The sequence below is a fragment of the Chelonoidis abingdonii genome, chromosome 1 (assembly GCF_003597395.2).
Source record: "Chelonoidis abingdonii isolate Lonesome George chromosome 1, CheloAbing_2.0, whole genome shotgun sequence".
NCBI lineage: Eukaryota > Metazoa > Chordata > Testudines > Testudinidae > Chelonoidis > Chelonoidis abingdonii.
This window is the reverse complement of record NC_133769.1, coordinates 101,254,645-101,279,669: the sequence shown is the minus strand read 5'-3', so window position 1 is coordinate 101,279,669 and position 25,025 is coordinate 101,254,645. Positions and strand designations below refer to the sequence as shown.

At 45.7% G+C, this 25,025-nt stretch overlaps 1 protein-coding gene and 1 non-coding gene across 16 annotated transcripts in view; both read right to left on the bottom strand.

Moving 5' to 3' along the window:
• RBFOX2 (RNA binding fox-1 homolog 2) overlaps nt 1-25,025 on the bottom strand; it is a 287,040-nt gene that overhangs the window by 151,708 nt on the left and 110,307 nt on the right. The gene's annotated exons all lie outside the window — the stretch shown is intronic.
• Nucleotides 22,616-22,718, bottom strand: LOC116821580 (U6 spliceosomal RNA). The gene has a single exon (XR_004372948.1). It is a non-coding gene; the product is annotated as a U6 spliceosomal RNA (small nuclear RNA).

Sequence of the window (25,025 nt, the reverse complement as noted above, 5' to 3'; positions counted from 1 at the left end):
TATATATCAGGCACCATAGTGGCGCCACTCCAGGGGGCGACCTGCCGGCCCACCGAGTGTTGCTAGGGTAAAAGTTTCTCTGACGAACGTGCACGCGGTGCGCACACACCTAACTGGAATGGATATGAGCAAGCACTCGAAGAAGAAGTTCTATTTTTGGAAACTCTAAGTATCTTTACACCAAGCATTACAGACTTCATAGCAAGAAGCAATAACACATCCATATTTGATCTCCATACACACAATAGACATTTCATAAAAGCATCAGACAACATTATTGTGATTGACTGTTAAAATGGACTTTTAAGGCCTCCTTAAGCCATATAGCTCCATGCTGGCTCTTCTAATAGCCCTTGTATCTTGCTGTTGAAAATCAGCAGACAGCTGGTCCACCTCACCCTTCCTCCCTGCCGATAGCCTTTCCATCTTTGTCTCACATATTATGCCATATATAACATGCACTTATAATAATGGGGATGTTTGCTTCCCTGGAGTCAAGTTAGCAAGCAAACAGTGCCAGTGACCCTTCAATTTACCAAAAGCACATTCAACTTCTGCACCTGCTGGGCTGGTAGTTGAATCTTTCTTTGGTGCTGTCGAGGTGGCCAATATACAGCTTCATGAGCAAGGGGTAGGCTGGGTCACTCAGAATCACTACTGGCGTTCAACATCACCAGTGGTAATGCGCCACTCTGGGAAGAATATCCCTGATTGCAACTTTTTGAAGTCCTGTGCTCTTAAAGATGCGAGCGCCATATACCTTCCCTGCCGAGCCCACACTGACATAGGTGAAGCATCCCTGATGATTCACTAGTGCTCACGTAACCATGGAAAAGTAGTACTTTCTGTTGGTGTACTCACTAGCAAGCTGGGCTACTGCTGCAATAGAGATGTCATCTATCGCTCCACCACAATTCGGGAACCCCATTGCTGCAAATGCATCCACTATTTCCTGCACATTACTGAGGGAGACAGGCCTGTGTAGCAGGAGACTCTTAATGGTTTAAGCACTCGGATGACAATGGCCACCACTGTGGATTTTCCAGTTCCACATTGACTGCCCACTGACGGACAGCAATCCAACACTGCAAGCTTTCAGAGCACGACTGCCACTCACTTCTCCACTGTCAATACAGCTCTGATTTCGGTACACTGGAGGTCTGGAGTGAGCTCGGGCACAAGATCCAGGAATGTGGTTTTTTTGCATCCGAAAGTTCTGCAGCTACTGCTCATGATGTCAGACTGTATTACGATGCAATCCCACCAATCAGTGCTCGTGTCTCAGGTCCAGAAAAGGCAATCTACTGAGTGGAACAGCTCCATGAACGCTAACAGCAACCTGGCTTTTATTTTTACTTTTTTCACTGCATCCATCAGCATCCAGTTATTGTGCTTGAACATCTCCACCTCTTTCATATCGTACTCCCGGTTGTAACAGTACTCATTCAAGTTCTGCAAATACGGGAGAATCGTGCGTCCTCTATTAGCAATGCTCATAAGAACTATGCTGAACTATGCAGGGTCCATGCTTCTATCAGAGAGATGGCAGAGGACAAAAAGCAGTGTGGGGGACTTTGGGAGTTTTAAAAAACAGCACAAAATGTATAGGGTAGGGAAAGAATTATGAGATGGAGAAAGTGGCATAGCAGGAACTTGACCCCTAGCCCCTAGAAAACCCTGGGTGATACCAGAATCACCAGTATCCTACAAAAGTGCAAATGTCCTACAAGTCACCAACCCATCAGGCAGTAAGGGGCCCACTGGGATACCTACCTATGCTGCACCCCATTTTAAAACAATGCAAGCACCCAAGTGTGCACATGCCTGAGCTATCAACAAAAGTCAGCGGCTGTGCACTCACATAACTTGCATCGACTGAACTTTGATACAGCGTTATACCTGGTTTTCTATAGGTCACATACTCATGGGCTCTGTGATTACAGATACGTCTTCAGTGCAGAGTTAGCTTGAGTTACCTCCTCTCACAAATTGATAGATTCCAAGGCCAGAAGGGACCATGGTGATCACCAAGCCCAGAGATCTCAAACACGCAGCTCGCGCTCCTCACATCCCCCCCAGCGTTCACCTACAGTGGCTCTGGCCTGGTGTGCACCCAGGACAGAGCAAGCTCTCTGCCTGCCTGCCTGCCCTGCCCCCACGCTGCTCCGGGAAGCAGAAAGAATGTGGGGGAAAGAGACGCAGGGGCGTGTGTTGATGTTGCTTCAGGCACCACCTCCAGCAGCTCCCATTAGCCGTGGTTCCCCATTCCCAGCCAATGGGAGCTGTTGAGGGAGGTGCCTGAAGCAACAGCAACACACACCACTGTACCTTTGCTCCCCCACGTTCCAGCCGCTTCCCAGAGCAGCATGGGGTCAGGGCAGGCAGGCAGGCAGTCAGGGAGCCTGCCCTGCCCCCAGTGCGTGCTGGGTCAGAGCCCACCCCCCAAACCCCTCCTGTACCCTGACCCCCTGCCCTAAGCCCCCTGCTGCACCCTGCACCCCAACCCCCTTCCCTGAGCTGCCTGCTGCACCCTGCATCCAACCCCCTGCCCTGAGCTGCCTGCTGCACCCTGCACCCCTCCTGAACCCCAGTCCCCTTCCCTGCACCCAACTCCCTGCCTTGAACCCACTGTTGAGCCCCTTGCCGCATGCCTCCTGCACCCTGACCCCCTGCTGCACCCTGACCCCCTGCCCTGACCCCTTGCGGCCCCCCTCATCTCTCCTGCACACCATACCCCAACTCCCTGCTCTGAGCCCCTGCCACACCCCACACCCCTCCTGCACCCTCTGGGGGCAGGGAGGGGGTGGAGTTGGGGTGGGGATTTCAGGGAAGGGATTGGAATGGGGGCAGGGAAGAAGGAGTGGGAAGAGGCGGGGCAGGGGTGGGGCCTCATGGAAGGAGTGGAGTGCAGGCGGGGCCGAGGGCAGCAAGGGGGGGTATCAGTAATAAGGCCCTCGGCCAATGTACTAGTCCTCATGTGACCCCATGGTCATTTGAGTTTGAGACCTAGCCTGACCTCCTGCATAACGCAGGCCAGGAAACTTCCCCAAAACAAGTCCTAGAACATACCTCCTGAGTTGGCCTGGCTCAAGTTGATAGTGGCCACACTGCAAAACAATAATTGAGCTGTAGAGTGACAGTATTAGCAGCTCAGAGTAGCTGCGCCCACACTGCATTACTAGTTTGAGATGCAGAACTCAAGCTTTGACCCACACCTCTGATAGGCCAGGCAGCAGGAGTTTAAAGCACCACCTGACTCAAACTAGAAGTGTGAGGGTGGGGGGGAGTCAGGTATGGGGCAACACTTGAGTCAGACCTCAAGGTCACGCTGTAGTGAAGCAAGCCCTATAGTTCCCCATTTTAAAGAGTTTAACTTGCACATACGTTGTGATGCCCCTGCATTACATCACTTCCATGAAGCTCATTTGAGCCATTAGAATTTAAATTGCCTAGATGTCTATTAATTTTTTCAGTAGACCGTCCTGGCTGTATTGTTCTCACATACCAATTACCCAGGTCCTATATACAGATTTGACAACGAGACCTTCTGCTGGGGATGAGAGAAGTGGCAGACAGAGAAACCCTCTGGGAAGTGTACCTCTAGAAGTGACACACTGTCAAAGGGATGTACTGGGGGAGAAGAAGAGAAGAGGGGTTGCCACCAGACTGCCCCTAACTAGCTGTAATGAAACTGACGTTCTCAGAAGTGCAGTTCACATCAAAATGAAAGCAGAGAGAATGAAAATGGAAATGGAAAGGGAGCATTCTGCAAAGACTGCTCCTCACCCATCCTCGTTAGTACTGAGAGACTGTTCTAATGGTGGCCCCTACAAACTCCGCTGTCACATTTCACTAGTTCTCCCATTGCCTGCAAGTACTTTTAAACCCCCAATCAGTCCCCAGCCCAAAGGTCTCAGAGGGACGAGGCACTCCTAAATATCACCAGGTGATACTCCCAATGTTAGAATTTACAGTATGAAGATCAGATGGTCTGGGGGTTTGTAGACAGGGTCAAGACAAAGGGATAAAATGGGGGACAACCAGGTCTATAATTAAAAATAATTGTGTGGTTAACGTTTAGAAATAATGCACTGAGTTAATGAGCTGCACTTGGCAGAAGGGGGAGAACAGGCAGGGAAGTCACAGATGGAAGGAAAGATTCTCTCCTGCACCCAGGGGAAGGCAGAAGGAGTGACCAAGTTAGAAGTTCCCTGTTTCATTCATGGTTCTGGGCTGGGAGGGAAGGCACAAATCAAGAGAGAAGGGGAGAGCTTTCCTCTTGAGTTCAAGGGATGGGGCAAGGATTATAGGATGAAAGGGATGGAGTGTTTCTAATGCATCTCGCGGTGTGATATGGGGGGAGGGGAGGATTCCTGCTACATATGGAAATTAAGAAACAGGAAAATAATAACAGAACACACCAGTAGCTTGGGTTGTTTGAAGCATGCAGCCTACCACTCCTCCTAGATTATGAGAAAGAATCCTGCCCTATGAACAGGGAGGGCTGGTTGGGAACCAGCTGTCCTTCAACCCTTGACCCTCATTTGGGAAAAGGAGGGGTCCCCATATCAGCCACTCAGCAGCATGGAGCTCCCTGCATTGGCACCAGTCACCTGCCCAATTCAGACCTGTAATCTCCCCCAACTTTGATTTAATGTAGCAATTACTGGTAATATGGTTTGAAGGAGATAAATGCCCAGTACGGGGCTGGCTGGTGCTGACGCTCATTCTGCTCATGATGCAAGAACAGTTTTAATTAAAATCCCCTTTATGATAAAGGAACTGCTTGACTGGATGTTTCTGTGCAGCCCTGATACGGAGTTTCCTCCAAAGCGGATTAGAAATCAAAGTTTCCCCCTTCTTGCTACTGGCAACACACAAAAAATATGGAACACAATCACCATGTCACCCCTCGGTGTGATTTCTGTAACTCTAGAACTGCTGAGATCATGTCAGCATTTGCTTAAAACAATTGCCTTCTATCACAGCTTTAAACCCTTCCTCCCAAAAACCGAAGTATCAGGGATCCTTTAATTAGGAGAGAGGGATGCAGCCAGAAAACACATCCTCCGCAAGGCAAAAGGGTTTTCCCTTTATTTGACCTAAAATGGAATTATGCTGGCTTCCTGTGTTGCAGGCTGTCATTGCAGACTGTATTCTTGGTGAGGAAGGAGACCAAGACTGAGGTGTACTGGCAAAACTGTGGGAAATGAGAGGCCTGGTTGTTGGACTGAAATAGCAGGAGATTCTGTTTGTTAGGATGGAAGAGAATTGACAAAAGAGAAAGAAGAGGGAAGGGACAGACTGGAATAGCAGGGCTCCAGCCAGATGAAGGAGTTGGATTTGGAACAGCTATCAGAGTCCCTGTACAGAACCATTCTAGAAAAAAAAAAATCTGTCAGCTCTTGATGAAGTTACAACAAAGGGGGATTGTCTGGTTTGTTTGTTTTTTCTTTACAGTATAAAATATACAAAAATGAATACATTAAACCCAGCTAGTTTCTATTATTGCAAGTGCTAAGAGCAGATTGTCACAGTGAAATACTGGCCTTGTACATTTTACAGAAAAGACAGCACAGGGGTTTGCAGCCTGCAGACAGTGCAATGTGAAGATAAAAAGCCTTAAATATGAATGTACATTATTTCTCTCTTCTCCCAGGGTTACCTTAAGCCACAGAATATATGTCCAGATAAAAAAGCTGATTTAACCAACTGGATTTCTGCCTGGCCTTTGGAATGTGTCATCCTGGGACCTTTGTACCATGGGAATGCCTATCTCCAGTTCAAGGGATCCCTGTAGTCAGAGCCTCAGCAGGAGACATCACCACACCCAGAGAATCCTCCTGTCTCCCATGAGATTACCTTCCCACACAGGAATCCTTGATTCTATCTCTGGCATTCTCCATTCCTAGCCATCTTAGAAGAGCCTCTTCCCATGAGATTCCTATTTCCCTCTCAGAGGGCCTAGTGTTCCAGAAGCTCTTCTTCCTTCATAGGATACCCTATCATGTGACAGAGGGGGAAAAACCTTTTCAGGAAGAAGCTAGGAGGGATGAAGCAGAGCACCCTGACATAGTTCTAGCACAGATACCACCTGCAGTACAAGCATCTGAGAAAGTGAATCTGGGGCCACGGTGGGTTGATACAGTGCTACTGTCTTGGTGAAATCAGTCTTCAGGAACAAACAGAAACTCATCTCTGCAAAAATAAAGGGAAAATCCCAGGTCAAGGAAGGCAGCATGAAGGCATAATGTGGCTATGCTGGCCCACAGGAAAAAGGCCTGGTGTAATTAACAAGATTAAAGGGGGATTTAGGATCAGGACAGAGAGAGCAACAGAATAGATTGATCTTTGCAGGATTAAAACTGGAATCCTACTAATAGTCCAGCGGTCATGAGATCAACACTACATAATGGGATTAAATCAACAGCAGCTTTTGTTTTTATATCTAAAGCACAGTGCCTACACTGCCGCCACTCCAATTACACAGCAGAGAGGGTGCAATACCACTACAGGATTTGTGGGAAGGATGACGGAGCACTACCAAGTTCAATTCTGTAACTGTAGAAAAACCACAGAACAGATATTGCTATTCACAGAAAGCAAAGAGACGACATAATAAGCTGCCTGAGCACTGAAGACAGTCTGAAGTTTACCAAAGCAGTGTCCCAGCCAGCCATAAATCTAGCTATAGCGAATTTGATTGTGTTGCCCCATGACTGATGAAAGAGAAAGGCTAATGTGGAAAGAGCTCCAGCTGTATCCAGACATGCTTCAGATTGGCAATTGGCTTTTGATGGTGTCCATTGACCATCAGGAACAAAGGGAGCAATATACTAGAAGGGACATATCAGCAGATACACATTTAAGAAAAATTGTTGCATATCCCCATTGTACAATAGAACCCAAGAATTACAAAAGAAAGAAAAGCCTGTCTCGAAAACATGTCACTGGCATTACTGTGGTGTAGCACATGCAGGCCAGCTGCTCCTCCATTCCACTGGTCTTTAAGTTTCCAGCGCTTGTGCTGGTAATTTGAATTGATATTGTGGAGAGGAAAAGAAGGCAAGGTATCCACTTCTCCCTAGACATTCATATAATGTACACAGAATGTTAAGGCTTTTTTTTTTTTGCACAAGCTGAAAAGAAAACAAACTGTCACAACCACCGCGCTCAAAGGAGGATGGTAGAGAACACAGAGCACAGCTATTTACAACAACTAAGCAGCTGCACAGGGGAGCAACACCTGAAACACCAAAAGAAGCCATTATAACATCTTGCATTTTCTACCGCTCTTTTTACCCTGAAAAATCCCAAACAACTTTAAAAAACAGTAATTATACAAACACTTTATATGTATACACACAAAAATTCTACTACATTAAACCATTCAAGTGCCGTTAATAATGTTAACCCAACCCCATTCTCTCCTCCAGTTCCTTGAAGGCATCATGCTTCAGCAAAACACCCATTCCACAATTCAGTTACCTGCCATTCCTCCCAAGGTGCCACCATCACCAATCTCATCTACCCTGCACCATCAGTCCCACTAGCTGAAATGGACAAACCAGGGATAATCCCAGTTATTCCTCCTCTTTGCCACACCTCTGCACTGAAATGAGGAAAAAAGAAATATAATAGGCTGGAGCAGCTCATTTTTCAATTTCAAGACATATGCTATAACTGAAATTTTTAAATTGTTTTCCTGCATTTAAATTTGTTTCTACTCTAGGTACCTTCGAAGTTATGAAAATGTTCAGTGGAATGTCACTGTTGTCCATCATGCATCACAAAACCATCTTTAGCATCATCCTACAGCAAATCCTTAAAGCAAGATGATTAATCTCTTACAGAATATCTGAAGTTCATCATTTGGTTAGGACAAATTCAAATTGTCTTGATGTCTAGGCATGAATTAGGACAAAAGGGTAGGGGACAGGCTGCCTCCTAGCTCATATGAAACATGAAAACTGTCTTCAACCTGAATTCAACTAAAGGTCCAAGAAAACCTCAACCTGGTGGAAAATCATATCTTGCAAACAGACCTTTAGTCATCAGAAATAGGATACTGAAGATATACAAACTGAGATTTTCCTAAAGGGCTGTGAGAGAACAATGAAAACCAGATTTAAGGGAGGGACAGGAGGCAGCCTAATTACCAGTTTTAGATTCTTCACTGATTTGAGGAACTTGGACACTTTTGATTGATGTCCCATAGCAGTGCTAGTGTATGTTAGGATCCTTAAATCTGAGAGCTCAAGAGGGCATCCTTTGTTGGTTTCTTTCTTTTCTGCCAGCAGAAAAGGGAGACCTTGACCTTCACTGGGAATCACCAGCTGCCTGCACTACTCTCTCAACTCTATGATCTACTTCTGAGATTCTGTGAACCCTAACAAAAATGTACTCTTTTCAATTCCAAGACTGTGATTGACCTGCCTGCTGTTCTGCACAAACTAAGTTGAGTGGGCCCTTGGTCCTCTGTAGTCCTCCAGAACTGGAAAAACAGTTTCTGTTTGCAATAGATTAAAGGTCTCCTGCCTTCTGGACAAGTTGGTGCAGGGCAACTCAGCAGAAGAGTTGCCGGAAGAACTCATACTTGAACTCTACAGTATGTCCAATGGCTACAATCTACCATTCAGGACCCTGGTATTCTTTTGTTTATGCTTATTCAGGAAACAAATGAGAAGATTACTCAACTTGTGCAATAACTGAGGTTTTTTGAGATGTGTCCCCCTGTAGGTGCTCCACTTCAGGTGTCGGTGCATCCCAGCACTATCGATCGGAGATTTATGGTAGCAGTATCCACGCAGATCACGCGTGCACAGTAGGTATTTCGCGGTGCCGTTGGTGCCTCGTCTAGTGCATTCATGACCCTGGCCCTCCAGTTCCTTCTCTACCACAGAATCCATACTGCAAACTCCAAAATTGAGGGGAGGAGGGTGAGTAGTGAAGCACTCACAGGAACACATCTCAAAGAACCTTCTCTTCTTCAAGTGCTGTCGCTGTGGGTGGTCCATTTCAGGTGACTGTAGAGCAATGCCCCTTAGAAGGCAGGAGGGACTTCGGGTTCATTTGAATCGTAAAGGTAAGTATGGTTAGGCCAGCTATGGCATCAGCCCTGGAGTCTTGAGTGATTGCATAGTGCTCAGTGAATTGCATAGTGCTCAGCAGAGGCCCAAGTGGTTGTCCTACAAATCTCTAATATCAAAACGTTGTTGAGGAACGCTATCGAGATAGATACAGATCTTGTGGAACGCGCTCTGATGTGCATAGGGGGATCCATGTTCCGAATACTACAGCAATGTTGAATGCATGTGGAGATCCATTTAGCCAGTCTCTGAGTGGATACTGCACAGCCTTTCAAACGATTGGCAGTAGAAATGAAGAGTCTAGATTTCTGGAAAGGTTTGGTCCTTTCCAGGTAAAATGCTAGCGCACGCCTGACATCCAATGATTGCAAGACAGTCTCTGTTGGAGACCAGTGAGGCCTGGGATAGAACTTAGGAAGGTGGATTGGCTGGTTAATATGAAAGGATGAAGTCATCTTCAATAGAAATTTTAGGTGCGGACATAGCATGACCTTGTCCTTGAAGAATATTGTGTAGGGAGGATCAGCCATGAGAGCCCCTATCGCACTCACCCATCTGGTGGAAGTAATAGTGACCCAAAAGGCCATTTTCATGGATAAATGTAGGAGGGAACAGATGGTTAGGGGTTCAAATGGCAGTCTGGTGAGGCATTTCAATATCAGATTGAGGTCCCAGGCCAGAGTAGGTTGGCAACCCTCTGGGTAAATGTTCTGGAGGCACGTGAGGAAGCGTTTAGTAACGGGGTGTGAAAAGATCAAAGTCGCATCAATTTCATGATGGAATGCAGTAATTGCTGTGAGATGGACTTTGATCAAGCTCATTGCTAAACCCCAGAGCGTTTCAGTTCCAGTAGGTATTCCAACACTAATGGTAGCAGTGATGTAGAAGCCATCACATGTTTTTCATGACATCAGGAGGAGAATCTCTTCCATTTTTAAAGGTAAGTATTACCCGTGGTCAGTTTCCTGCTGTTTAGTAGTATGTGTTTAACTTGTTCCGAGCAGTCTAGCTCGCCATAATGGAATCATGCAGGAGCCATGCTTGAACGTGGAGTTTCTCCAGACTGAGGTGAAGAGTGCAACCGTTGTTCTGAGAAAGCAGATCTGGATGATGAGGGAGAACTTGAGGGGCACATATCACCATGTGCATCAGATAAGGGCTTGCCTGGGCTATGTTGGGACTATGAGGACGACCTTGGCCTTGTCTAGTCATATCTTGTGCATCATTCGTGATATCAGGGGAATCAGTGGGAACGTGTACATGAGTTGGGTGCATCCCATGTGATAAAGAAGGCGTCCCCTAGTGATTGTAGTCCCGTTCCCGCTCTTGAACAGAACATGGCACATTTGTGGTTCATTGAGGAAGCAAACAAGTCGATGAGAGGACTGCCCCACTGGCAGAATATGGATAGTAGGACTCCCTCGTTCATTTCCAAATCATGGTCTCCAGAGAAGCATCCGCTTAGCATGTCCACCATTACATTCTGATAGCCGGGAGAGTAGGAGGCTGAAATTTTTATGTTGTGGTGTATGCACCAGTTCCACAGTTGCATGGCTTTGGTGCATAGCAAGTGAGATCAAGGACCCCCTTAGCAACTGATATAAAACATGCAGGCAATGTTGTCGGTCAATATGCAAATTGATTCATTCTCTATGAGATGTAGGAAGTGTCTGTCAGCGTTGCGGACTGCACGTAGCTCTAGTAGACAGATGTGTAACTGAGTCTCAGCAAGAGACCATTTGCCTTGAACTGTGTGCTGACACATGTGGGTGGCCCCAACCTATCAGTGAGGCATCTATCATGATTACTATTGATGGGGGACCCTGTTGGAATGGAACACCCGAGCATACATTTTCTGGTCTCGTCCACCAGTGTAGAGTGTCCAGGACGTGGGGTGGTACTGTAAGTCGTTTGTGCAGGCTGTGCCTGCTATGTATGTATATCAAGATCAATCAGCCCTGTAGGCAGTGCATACGTAGTCTTGCATGTCATATCACATGTAGCTGCCATGGGTCCTAACAGTTGCAAGACAGTATGAGCCAGTATTTGGCAGCTGACTCTAATCTCTGAGATGAGGTTTGTCAGCATTGTGAATTATTCAGGGACAGGGATGCCTTGGCTTCTATGGCATCAAGATGTGCCCTGATGAAGTCCAGTTGTTGAACAGCGATTAGAGTGGATTTTTGTTCATTTATCTGTAGCCCTAGATTCCTGAACAGCGTGATCGTCGTCTGGACAGCGTCCTGTGCTTCTTGTTGAATAGGGCCTTTGAGAAGGCAATCGTCCAAGTAAGGCAAGATCATTATTCCCTGTTTGCATAGATGTGCCACTACCACCACTAGGATTTTGGAGAAAACTCTTGGTTCAGTGGATAGGCGGAATGGTAGTACTCTGTACTGGAAGTATTTGTGTCCTACTGTGAATTGCAGGAATTTTCTGTGGGCGAGGTATATGGTAATATGAAAATAAGCATCTTGGAGGTTGAGGGCTAAAAACCAGTCCCCCTTTTGCAGCGTTGAAAGTATCATGCCCAGTATTGTAACCATCTTGAAATTTTGAGAGCATATAAACTTGTTGAGCTTCCTGAGATTTAAGATACATCTCCATCCCCATTCTTCTTCTGGGTCAAGAAGTAGTGGGAGTAAAACCCTTTGCCCCTGTATTGCGAAGGCACTTGTTCCATGGCACCTAGTTGTAGAAGATGATCGACTTCTTATAACAGCTGCTCGTGAGAAGGGTCCCTGAAGAGGGATGGGGAGGTGAGCAGAGTAGGTTGTTGGGAGGTAAAGGAGATAGTATATCCTGATCGTATGATCTCTAACACCCATTGGTCTGTGGTTATTGACGCCCAGATACAATAGAATGGGTGAACACGATGACCAAAATATGGGACTAGATTGGGAGTAAGCGCTGCCTAGTGAGGGAGGTTGTCCAGACTCTCGATGAAAACTTCAAAATTGTGGCTTGGGCGTAGCCGACTGAGAACTCGACGGTTGAGACTGAGGTGCTCTCTATTGCTATGAACATTGATGCTGTCTTTGGTTCTCGTATAGTCGTTGCTGTTAGTTAGAAGAGGAATCTCTGGACCTCTGATAAGGTTACATCCCACCTGTCTCATTGCAGGTGGGATGTAAATCCCCAAAGTGCACAGAGTGGCTCGAGAGTCTTTCATTGAGCGGAGCACCTCATCTGTCTTATTCGAGAACAGCTTTTCTCAGTCAAAAGATAGGTCTTCAACTTTCATTTGAAGTTCTTTAGGGATGCCCGAGGACTACAACCAGGATGCCCGGCACATCACTATGGCCATGGTTCTGGCGACTGTGTCCGTAATGTCCAAAGACACTTGGAGGGCTGTTTTAGCGATGAGTTGACTCATTTACAATCGCCTGAAATTGTGATAGTTTTTCCTCAGGAAGCTCCACTGTGAACAAGCTAAGATTCCCATAAGTCTCAATCATATTTAACCAACAAGGTTGAATAGTTGGCGACTCGGAATTGTAATGTCGCCGAGGAGTAAACTTTTTGTCCAAAGAGGTTGAGCCTCGTGTTCCTTATTTTGTGGGGGTCTGTCTAAACTGTTGTTGTTTGCCACATTGATTAGCATTGACCACCAAGGAGTTGGGAGGCAAGTCCTTTAGCATGTCGGAAGAATTGAGGTTGGTGTCTGCCAGACTGTCTGCTGGTTCCAAAATTGCATCACTGATAGGCAGAGTGATTCTGGAAGTAGATGAAGGTTATAGAATTTGTACCAGCTTGTGCTGATTTGTCTGCACTTCCTCCAACGGGATGTCCTGGCTTTGGGCAACCCACTTAAACAGTCCCTGGAACTGCGTGAAGTCACTCGCCGAGGTAGATGGCAATGACATGATGGTGACAATGACTAACTAGCTACTTACCATATTTCTAAGGGTCTGGCAAGAGTAGGGTGACCATATGTTCCATTTTTAAAGGAACAATCCAATTTTCTGGGATTTTTTCTTATATAGGTGCCTATTACCCCCTACCCCATCCCATTTTTTCCACCGTTGCTATACGGTAACCCTAAGCAAGAGTGACGAACACTGCCCCAGAGCTCCATCTTCAGCCAAGGAGAGTTGAGAAAGAACTGGAGGGCTCGGGTTGTGCACACGCTAAATGTGGCACCAACAGCACCGCAAGACACCTACTGAGCACGCACGGCCACTGATACCATAAATCTCTGATCGACGGTCTCGGGATACACCAACACCTGAAGTGGAGCACCCATAGGGACCACACTCTAAGAAGATTCTTTATTTCTTCTGACTACAATGGCATTCTGTGCACTGGGTCTGCATATGAGAGATCACCCTGAGCCCTAGTCCCGCCCCCTCCACCTTCTTTGAACACTGCGTTGCTTCATTTGAAATGACCTCTCCTATTGAACTGGGATTGTGGTCTCTTGGTAATAACTTTGGTTTCTCTGAGTCTGTTCCTGGCAGATTAAGAGCCTTACTTTAGGAATCATGTAGGGCCCTCTAAGGAGAGAAACACTGAGTCTTCACATGCACTAGTAACTACTGAAACTTTTCAAGCTCCTCCCCCACCAGGAATGTGCTGTGAAAGAAGAGAGCTGACAACTTATCTTTCAAGGAGTGGTCAATGGATCACTGCTTTGGCCACAGGAATGATCTTGTTGAGACTGACAAAGACATAGAGCCACGAGACATCACAATGTAGACAAGCCCAAATCAAGGTAGGGCAAAGTCTTGACAGGTCTGACCTCATCTCTGGCACAGGAGATTTACTCAGTTTCTGCAGCCCACTGATGGCTGCTAATGAATCAGTTGATAGAGTGAAGCTTACAGAGAAAGCCTTGAGGCAGTTCTCCTCAGAAAGCTTCCATCTTCCTGTCCTCTTTCACTTTCCTGGAACTCTAATTGCACAAATCAGCCAAGCTATACTGAGAGAGTTGATGAATTGACCTAAAGGATCATGAGCCCAAAAAAGGCAGCTTCACACCAATATGTAGATAAAGCTCCTATTAGGCTCTGAAACCTAGGCTATTCTCACCTTTGTTCAGGCTTCACTGATGGCAGTGGTATTGATGTGCTCTGCTTGTTGGAAAAAGAAAATCAAGGTCTGAAAGCCAGAAAAGCACCTCTATGGAGAGCGGAACTACATCAAAAGACTCACAGTTCTGTCTCCATTTGTCGGCTGGGAAGAACTATACCCATGTGTCTGGACTGGCACAGGATACCAAAGAAAAAAGATGTGGGTTGTTGTAAGAAATAAACTCTTGGACAGTAGCAGATGATAATAAAAGAAAAAAAGACACGTCAGGGACGGCTGTTTTCTGAGAATCCCAGAACAGCAATGAAGCCAGTTGGACGTAGAGGCTGTGAACTAACTGAGCAAAAGGTGTATACAAACACCCTGAAAACGTGTTTATTTTTATACCGATACCTCCTCCATCCATCTCTCTTATCACTTCTTGTCCTGGCAACAAACACCTCTTCTGTTTCATCCAAGCTAGATCACAGCCATGTTGTTTCCCTCCAGATCCCGATTTGTATCATACACTAGTAATATAATGAGATCAGATCCCTTTGGGACAGGGCTGTCTTTTTGTTACATATCTAAACAGTGCCTAGCACAATGGGGCCCTGATCCTTCACTGGGATCGCAAGACAACAACAAACAAACAAACCTGGGTTCAGTGAAAAGATGACAAATGAGTAGCATCAGCATGGCAACCACTCTGCGTTTACCAAAGAATGGCCAGTGATCACGTGGGCGCCGAAAGCTTTGCCGCCCTGATAAGCTCATCAATGACAGACAAACTGAACATCAAGTCAGACGGCTTTACGGACCTAGCTAGGGATCGATCCGGGTGATGCTTGATCTCCAAGGCAGCTATGCCCCTTTGGGATTTCACAAGATGATGATGATGATGGGGATGATATGAAACATCTCATCCTCTCTCTTCCAAGTGGCTTTACACATACTTTGAACAGGAGGATGACACGATGACATTTACTACATTGACCTTCAACCAAAATCATTCAAAAGTAATCTCCTAGAACTGAACTGCTATCACCTGAACTTGGCTAGCAGATTTCTTTCCTATCTCTCCCTATCACTGTGCCCAAATAACCAGCTTGCCACCAACCAACCAGTGTTCAAATCTCTCCTCTCAACTATTGTAAAGCTATTCTTCTCTTGCCACTTTCAGGAATAAAACAGAAACAGGACATGATTTTTTAAAAAGAAACAAGCAGAAGCCATTTAAAACCAGCAAAAACAGGCAATGTTTATCAACACATTGTTGCATATTTTGGACATCAAGTAATGCACGGTTTAACTACATAGCACCCAGTATGATGGGGCCCTACTCCTAGCAGCTACTGAAATAATTATTAACAGCAGTACACTTCCTGGCCAATGGCACACTGGAAAAATATGGTTTTTTGTTCCTGCATTTTGCTTAAGGGAATAAGGAGCTGGGGAGAGAGAAGAGATTCAACAAATACATCTACAGAAAATGGCACAAGACCACAATAGGGGAGGGGAATAGAGGAACACTGACTGGGTGAGTTATGTGACTCATAACATAACCCCCAGAATTACAGAGCTTTCTCCTTCATGGTTTCATACATGTAGGCTCAAATGAGACTAGGCATTTCTTATCTCTTAAGAGACAGTACTCCCTAATATTCTGTTCTATATATGTTCTTACACTGCGTTCATCACCATAGCATCTGCATGCCTTCCAGCAGTGCATTAAACAACATGCCTAACATCAGTAACATGTTTGTTCTCTTATCCTCTCCCCAAGAGAAGAGCATGTGCTGTGGATATTTTTATTATTATTTTATAAATGGGGTTGGTAGTATCACCTATTATTAAGGCTGCCCAACACTTCCCATTATAACACCTTGTTGTCAGCTGGTTACAACTTCAGCAAGCTATTGTTTGGGCTGAAATTTTCCATGTCAGGTGTGTGCCTCAGGCTGCCTTTTTTTCTTTTTCTTTTTCTTTGGCGGGGGGGGGGGGGTTGTTTTACAACACAATTTCAGCCCAAACTGTTCCACGTTTCTGACGAAAAGCCTAGAGAAAAATATGGTCTTTTGCCCATGTTAAAAACATTCAGCTACTTTTCCTTTGAAATGGAATAGCACCCTCATGCTTTGGAGCACGGCCCTGAAATTTGGCAGTGGGTAGACTATGTGGGCCTATACCTTTTGTCATCCTTGTGAAAATTCACCCAAATTTGACAAAGTTATAAGCCTTTGAAAAGCCACAGTTCCCACACACTCAGCAGAGACTTCTTACCAGCTAAAACCTCCAATGATTCTGTCCTCACTGAGCACGTTACAGCCTCTCTCAGCTCCTAGTGCTGACCAGACCGTGCACGTGCCATCCACATAGAATGGCTGGGTATGCTCCAGCCCAGTGCCACAAGGGCAAAGCTGGACTTTCCATGTAATGGCTGTTCTAGGTTGGGATGGGACTGGGCACCCAAACTGAAAGCAGGGAACCTGGCTCAGCTGCACTCTCAACTATCCCGTGCGGGCAGCCTGGCAGCATACAAAAGGAAAGTGCCTGGTTTGAATGCAGAGGGAACAGAAGTCAGACCAGTGGTTAGAGAAAGAGTAGATGTGGGACAAGAAGTCTGGTGAGACTAAGACTGGAGAGGGATACTGGGGGAAAGAGAAACCGGGACTGCAACGGGCTGGACAAGATTGCTGGGCCGGGGGGGGCGGGGGGGAAGCTAGTGCTGGAAATGGAGGGGACTGGGAGACAGCTGGCGGGGGCACATGCAGAGATCAGACAAGTTGTTGGGAGACAAGGGGAGACTTAGATTGGCTGGACAAGGAGGTTGGGACTAGGAACCAATATATGAGGGGAATGGGAGCAGGGAGAGGGTAGACTGAGCTGAAAAGAAATTGAAGTGCCAGGGGTACGGGGTGGGGGGGAGAAGAGAGGGAATTGGACTAGGAGACAGGATGGGAAAGAGTGAAGTGAAACTAACTGAGCAAGGATACGGAGTGGTGAGGAGGAAATTGGGATTCTCAGAATGAACCCGGAGGGGGAGACTAGGATTGGGAAAAGACACTGCAATAAGTCTGATGAGGGGAGACTGGGACTAGGCAGACAGTCAAGGAGAAGGAACTGGAGTAGGAAGAGCTAGGGCTGGGGACAAAGGGCTGGGACAGAAGGGGTCAAGTTTGGGAGGTGCAGGCACAAGAGTCTGTGACCATTAGGGCAGTGGTTTTCAGCTAGGGGTCCAAGGCTCCCTGGGGGGCCTCAAGCAGGTTTCAGGGGGGCCGTTAAGAGGGCCAGCATTAGACTCACTGGGGCCCAGGGCAGAAAGCTGAAGCCCTCCCGCATAGGGCTGAAGCCTGGGCCCTGAGCCCTGCTACCCGAGGCTGAAGCCAAAGCCTGAGCAATGTAGCTTTGCAGGGGCTCCTGTGGCATGAGGATCTCCAGGCAACTGGCCTGCTTGATACCCCCTAATGCTGGCCCAGGCTTTTATATGCAGAAAATCAGTTGTGGTGGCACAGGTGGGCTGCAGAGTTTTTACAGCATGTTGGGAGGGCCTCAGAAAGAAAAGGGTTGAGAATCCCTGCACTAGGACACGTTCGCCTCCTGAGCATAGAAAGGAGCCTAAAGTCTCACCATTCATTTACTGTCAACATATACCTGGGAAATCATCTGGCAAAGTGTACGTCTAATCCCCCTTCCAGTGCTTGTCACAATTATGTTCTGCTGTCAGTTACGTCAAGTGACAGAGTAGCTCAAGTGGCAGAGGTCTGTGCTCTGGGCCTATAGATTCCAACCCTGCTGATGAACCACGTGGGTGCCAATAAGATGCTACAGGATGGAACTTTTTTGTTTGTTTGCTTTAAAAAAAAAAAAAAACACACCTAGGAATTTACTTACAAAAATTATGTTCAAAAGTTACTGAGAGGTTGCAATATCAAGGACTCAAAAATCAGGAAATACCAGAATTAAGGTTGCCTGTGCAACCTTAATTCAGTCTCCTTGTACACATGTATTATGATACGGTATATGATCACATATGTAAAAAAAACTAGGATCTTTGTCTCATTCAGCACACAGGATCACAGGCACTGACTTTCCCCCCGGGGGTGCTCAATCCCCGCTCCACCCCAAGCTCCCCCATCCCTTCCCTCAAGACTCCACTCCACCCCGTCTCTTCCTACCCCTGCTCTGCCTCCACCCTGCCTCTTCCCACCTCATTCTATCTCCTCCCCTGAGCATGCCCCGCATCCTCCTGCCCCGCCCCTCCTCCTCCCCCCCCAGGGCCTCCTGCCCACTGCTGAACACGGCGAGGAGTTGATCGGCTGGGCCTGCTGGTTGGAGTACCCAAAGAGCTGGGACCATGGACAGAATGGACCTGCTCTGGAGATGGATCAGGTCTGTGTAGCAAAGGAAGCTGTTGCCTGTAGAATCCCTACCTCATTTGTTGCAGAAGTTGGAAGGTGGGTAGTGAATAAAACATGGGACTACAGAAAGAGAAAGAAGGCTCTCACGGTCAAGGCAGTTGAATGCTGCCCTGGAGAACTGGATTCTATCCCTGCCTCTGACAGTTTCTCTATGATATTGGACAAGATACGTTAACCAAACTTTTCACAGGTGATAACTGACTGTGGTTCCTCTTTTCTGGGTGCCCAAACTGATACCCTAGGGTCTGATTTGTAGAAGTGCTGAGCTGTAACTGAAATCAGTGAGAGCTGTGCTTTGAACATATTAAGTGCTACACAATACTGAGTAATGGAAATAATAACACCTCCTGCACTTCACAAGGGTGTAGTGAAAAATCAAATGACTGCGATGCACTCAGATACTACATTAAGGAACACCATAGAAAATCCCATAAGGAAATTAATGAACAGAGAGGATAAAACAAAATATTGAATAGCTGCTCAGAAACTGAACACCTTCCATCCTGTGCACTGAATGAGAATGTGGGCCTGTGGAAAACATATTATAATGCATATGCTCAAATGGGCAGAATTAAGGTTCAATTCTGCAATTCCCTAACATTGGGGCATTTGACTTTGCAACAAAGTTCTATTAACGTAGCTTTCTGTACAGTATTTATACACAAGGTTTACATTAGAGAAGACAAGGTCTAAGAAATATCAGATCTATGCTTCAATTTCAAAGATCTCATTTAATTGGTTTATTTTGAGAAACACTTCTTATGCCCTCAGTTCACTACCCAAAGAAAATAAATAGAACTATAATGTGTTTTATAGATCAGCATTTACACATTTAACAAAGCCCCATGCAATTCCAGCCATTCTTCCAATGTTTTCAGAGATCCAGCCCCTAGCACAGTATGTAAAAAGTTCAGCGGCATGGATGGCCACTTGCTATGTGACTATATATACTGCGTCCTGTGAAAAACAACTTGTGCTGATCATACTATGCACTGGCATTAACCAACCTCATGCAAGAGGACAAATGAAAGAAAGACATGGCATGAGCAGAAGTATGTTGCTAAGGCCCAGCGTTGGCAGCAGAATTGGGTTTCTAGTCCCCAGGGCGCTAAAGCTGATGAGCTGAACGCCTAGGGGGAGGGAAAAGAAAAATGATTCTATGCAATCCAAAGAGAGACTCTAGAGCGAGCTCCCCTTGCAGTGAAGACATGGGAAATGAAACAGATCAAAAAGAAAAAGGAGACAAAGGAAGAAATATTACAAATGGCTTGGTAAGCTAGCAGACACCACTCCCGCTTGCAAAGCAAATAGTTATTAGAGATCTGGGGAAGGGCTTCATTTCCATAGAGCTCAGGTGAAAGAAATCTGCACTGTGAAGCCAGTCCTCTCACAAACACTCAGCATGCACCCTGTGCACAGCTGGGAGAACCGAGGAAATTATCTAGACACACTATAATCTCTCAGAGATCAGAGCTATGAATCCAGTGCTTTCCTATCAGGAGCCTAGCAACAACATGGACCTCTGCTCCATTAGTCCCTCCTGTCTTTGATGGCTTCAACCCTCTCAGGGTATGGCTACACTGGCACTTTACAGCACTGCAACTTTCATGCTCAGGGGTGTGAAAAAACACCCCCCTGAGCGCTGCAAGATACAGCGCTGTAAAGCCTCAGTGTAATCAGTGCCGCAGCGCTGGGAGCCAAGCTGCAAGCTAAACCCGTAGAGGATGTGGTTCACGTGCAGCGCTGGGAGAGCTCTTCCCCAGCGCTGGCGCTCTGACCACACTCACACTTCAAAGCACTGCCACGGCAGCACTTTGAAATTTCAAGTGTAGCCATACCCTCAGAGAATGGGAGGAAGGGTAGATTGATCAAATTGCTTGCTGGAGTTGCTGCTCTTTCTTCTAACCTTTCATATTCCCTATAAAGCACTCCTCAGCATAAAGTGACCCTACATTTGTACCACATGATTCATTGTATACAAAGGGTTAAGGGCCATATCTTTGATGTCTAATGCGAGGATAAGGCTTTTCTATTTAAAAAGCAACTAAGGGCTGGTCTGTCTACACATAAACTTGCACTCATTTAACTACGTCAATTTCCGAAAATCTGTTTGGCGCAAGCCTGTGTGTGGACACTTACTGTGGAATAAAATTTGATTGAACTAAACATGGGTCAGATTGAGAAAAAAATTGGTATACTCTTCCAAACTCGACCCACAGAATAAGCTACACCCACACAAGAGACTGCTCACAATAGATTGTACAGATATACAGAATATGATTGTGCATGTACTTTGTGCTCTTTTGGGTACAAAGAAACCCATGGACTTTGCTGTGCTCCTTGGGCTTGGCTTCCCATTGGTAAGGACATACCCACTGGGCTTTTTGTGCTTGACCCTCCAGAGTGTGTGGGAAGGCCTCAGATGTCCTGCTCCTTCGGTTTAGCTCACTCTTCATCAGTGTGTAGGAAAAAGGGTGGTGTCTCTAAACCGACATGCTCATGGTTCAAAAATGAGCTGTCACTTGCAGATCTTCATAATATGATCTTCCCTTTCCTTTCTTACATGCTTTGACGAGCAGTTCAGTAGTTAATACTTTCAATGGCAAAACATCCCTGGGTACCTCAGTTAGCCCCCACTAAGATGAATGGCTTTTAGAGATATCATTTCAGATCAAAAATACAGGTAGACATCACTGCATTAGTTCGCCTCAAAAATATGACCCAAGTATACCTCAATAACCATAACAGCTAGAGACTTGGGACTTGTCTACACTTGGAAATTTAACCAAACAGCTAGTCCAGAATAGTTAGTTCATTATAATCCCTGTGTGGACACACTTCTTCCAGAATGAGTGTCCATACTGCGGCTTATACTAAAATAGCTATTCCAGAATAGCTACTTTGTTAAATTTTCAAATGCAGACAAGCTCTTATTTACACTTCAAGTGAAAGCTTAAATTCAGGCAAATAAGGCAGCAGCAACACATAATTGCTGGTATGCCTTTCTGGTACACAAGTGGATCTGAGCCACAATGCTACAGTCAGTAGCACAAAGCAGCTTTAGCTAGATCAATCCGAGCCATTTTTATTCTAAAATACAAGCGTCCAGACACGGACTCGGACCAAACTAAGTCTGTTTTAATTCACACCTTTGCTTATTTTCAGCTCAAGGGTGCAGAAGGAAAAGGCTGGGATGTCAGGGCCACCAACACTTCTTTCCTTTCCTCACCACAAGCCTCCTGTGGACTGCAGCAGCCGGACTCCCATCAGACTTCACCCTTGGCTAGTCTTCTATAAAGAATATTATCCTTTCTGAGTTTGACCATTATGTGTTTAGCCTGCCCTACTGCCAGTGCCTCACAGCAGACTTTGTAGAACTGCATATACCACACTGTAACACTATTAAGATAAATAGTGTTTCTTACTACTATAACTGTGCAGTTCCACTGTTAGCCTGCCTTCTCAGCTTCTCACACCACAGCCAGCAGTTTCCCACAGATTAGGTCATCACATTAGATTTTAAATTTCCCACTCTCTGGATCTCTACAGCCCAGAATGCACTGCATCCTACAAAGGCTTTATTTAAAATATCCTGTTATACATTACAAGCTAGAGAGTACAGATCAGCAAGCAGGAAATTTAATTTGAATGTGGAGTATGATGGCTCATTAAAAGGAGGTGGCAGTTATAACCCCCAAGCTATTGTGTTCTGGCTACTGTACTGTTCTGGGCTCGATTCTACTCTGCACTCACAGTTAGAGAAAAGTGCAGTTCCTTTGTATTTTATTTCATTGCATTATTTACCAAATACAATGTGGCAGTGTCCAGTGCTGCAGGATCACTTAAGAAAAGATCATACTGTAATGTGCATGCACAAGGGACAATGTTATGATTGCCGTTGGAACCTTAACTGTAGATTTCCTGGCTTGTGCATTTAAAACCTCAAATTTAACATTGTATTAATGTAGCTTTATACACTAAATTAAGGAATGACTCAGTACAAATCTCCATGGATCTACAGATTCTAATGTTCTGTGCACAAAAGACACTGAACAGAGAAAATACAGCACAGGGAACAGAAAGAGCCATGACCACAAAATACAGAAACTCTTCACGAATTTGCGTGTCATCCTTGCGCAGGGGACATGCTAATCTTCTCTGTATCATTCCAATTTTAGTATATGTGCTGCCAAAGCAAGCAAGAAACCAGAGCCCAATTACAGCATGGATGTGGCACAGCAGACTCAGAATCAAATCAGATAGGTAACTCTGGGTTCCTAGTTTTTGCCACTGAAGGATACATGGTAAGGGATAGAATAGCTCAGTAGTTTGAGCATTGGCCTGCTAAACCCAGGGTTGTGAGTTCAATCCTTGAGTGGGTCATTTAGGGAACTGGGGTAAAAATCTGTCTGGGGATTGGTCCTGCTCTGAGCAGTGGGTTGGACTAGATGGCCTCCTGTGGTCCCTTCCAACCCTGAAGTCAGTGTGAGACAAAAGCATAAGAGGGACGGACTGTAGGATGCACTGGGAGGCAAAGGCTTGGGGGGCGGGAGAGAGAGAGCATCCCCAAAGAACAAGGGTCACAGAAAATTCCCCGCACATTGTGCCAGGGAGAAAAAAGAATGTTACTAGTTACCCATTTTTGCATTAACCTACTTGGTGCTGTAAAGAGCCCTGAGCACTAGTTTAGCAGCTGAAACCCTTTAAACACCTCAGTTTAACTATAATCCTACTAAAGCAATAGTGGATCTGGGAGTTTGGGGTGGAGATAAGAGGAAGAGTGGTACATACACCATAAAGGAAGAAAATGTTCTTCAATCTGCTGGGAAACTGGCCAAAACTAATCCTTCTCCCAGGATCCACAAGAGCAGCAGGTCACAATCACTCCCATTTAAAGATGAAGCAAACCTCTAGTATGAGGCTCTTCTGGCTGACACATTGGCAGGCCATATCCCTTACACCCAGAACTGTTACTTACACACACACACACGAAGTAGAACAGGGGTACTGATGTCTGCTCCCACACTTTAGCCAATCTACACTGGAGCTGGAGGTGTAATTTCCTGATATACACGTATTAGTTTTGATCCAGCTAATGTGCTAAAAATAGCAGTGTAGCTGCAGCAGCATGAGCTGCAGAAGGGGCTAACCACCCAAGTACCAATCCAGGGTGTTGGGCATGATTGTACTGGAGCTGGCTAGCTGTGCTGCTGCCTGCTACACTGGTTCTTTTAGCACATTCGGTTGATCAAAGCTAGCATGTGTACTGTACACCTATCTGAGCTGGAAATTACCAGTCCAAAGTAGGAACACCCATAGTCAGTGGGGAGCTATCACACCATTGTCACTTATTAACTAAAATCAGTACCAGCACCACTGAGCAGCTTCTCACTTCACCCCATCCAGCAGATTAAGCAGCAGTCTTATCTGCTCCACAAGAAAAGGCCTATCTAGCCCTCCTAGGCAAAACCAGTGGCCACATTCAGGGCCGAGAATATGTGGTTGGAGAAGAAAGGAGATTTAAAAGTTGAAATCTTTTAAAATTAACAGGGCCAATCCTATAAAAACAAGCAAGTGTGCATTGCCCAGCATGTCTACATTACCCTGTGATTACAAAGCTAGAGTGTGTGCACAATGGAAGAATGTAAAAAGCAGCAAAACACCTCTGTGTTCCAAAGCTTTCTTTGTTTTCCAAATAAACCGGAGGGAAGGGCTGGGAGAGGGGAGATGTGATTTCAAAAATGACAGTGACAGAACCCCATAACTTCCCCAGTAATGAATATATTAAACTTTTGACCTGATTATCCTTAAATCAAATGCAGGAGCCTGCAATCTTGGGCATATGGGTAACAGAGCCAAGGGCAAACAACAGATTTCAAGGGTACCAAGGAGCAAAGAGAATTACACATCCTAGCCAAGCAGCCAAATAGCTGACTACTCCAGAGAAAATTTCAGAATTTGTTCAGAGGATAAAAATTTATGTATATTTTATAAAGCTAGCTAGATATTTATCATCTCACATGGATTTTTCCTGTCACTATATCCCATAATCCACCAGGAATTCCTGTAATCCTGGCACCTCTGATAAAAGCATCCTTGCATCTGGCCACATACTCCCCATTTACAATGCTAATCCTCCCTTGATCATATTCTCTTCTCCTGACATTTGAGAATCAAACTTTCTACCCTGTACACCCCCAGGGTGTCCCTCAGTCATACCAAAATTCCACAAAGCATAGGAAGTAGCCCAGGAACAGCACAGGTCCTACAGGTGCTAGAAAATGAGGGTAATTCCACAAAGAATTCTCTCTCTGAGGCACCTGCTGAAAAACATACAAGCTCAGAGGGATCTCACTGATGGAAAAGTCTGTTTAAAATTCAGTTACCAATATAATTTTTTTACAAATTTTTAAAAATGGAAGCTAAAGCCTACTGTGTGTAGGGGCTGCAGAGAGCTGAGCCCTAAGGGGAAGGCCGCTCATGCTAGTACAGAATCTCTCAGCTT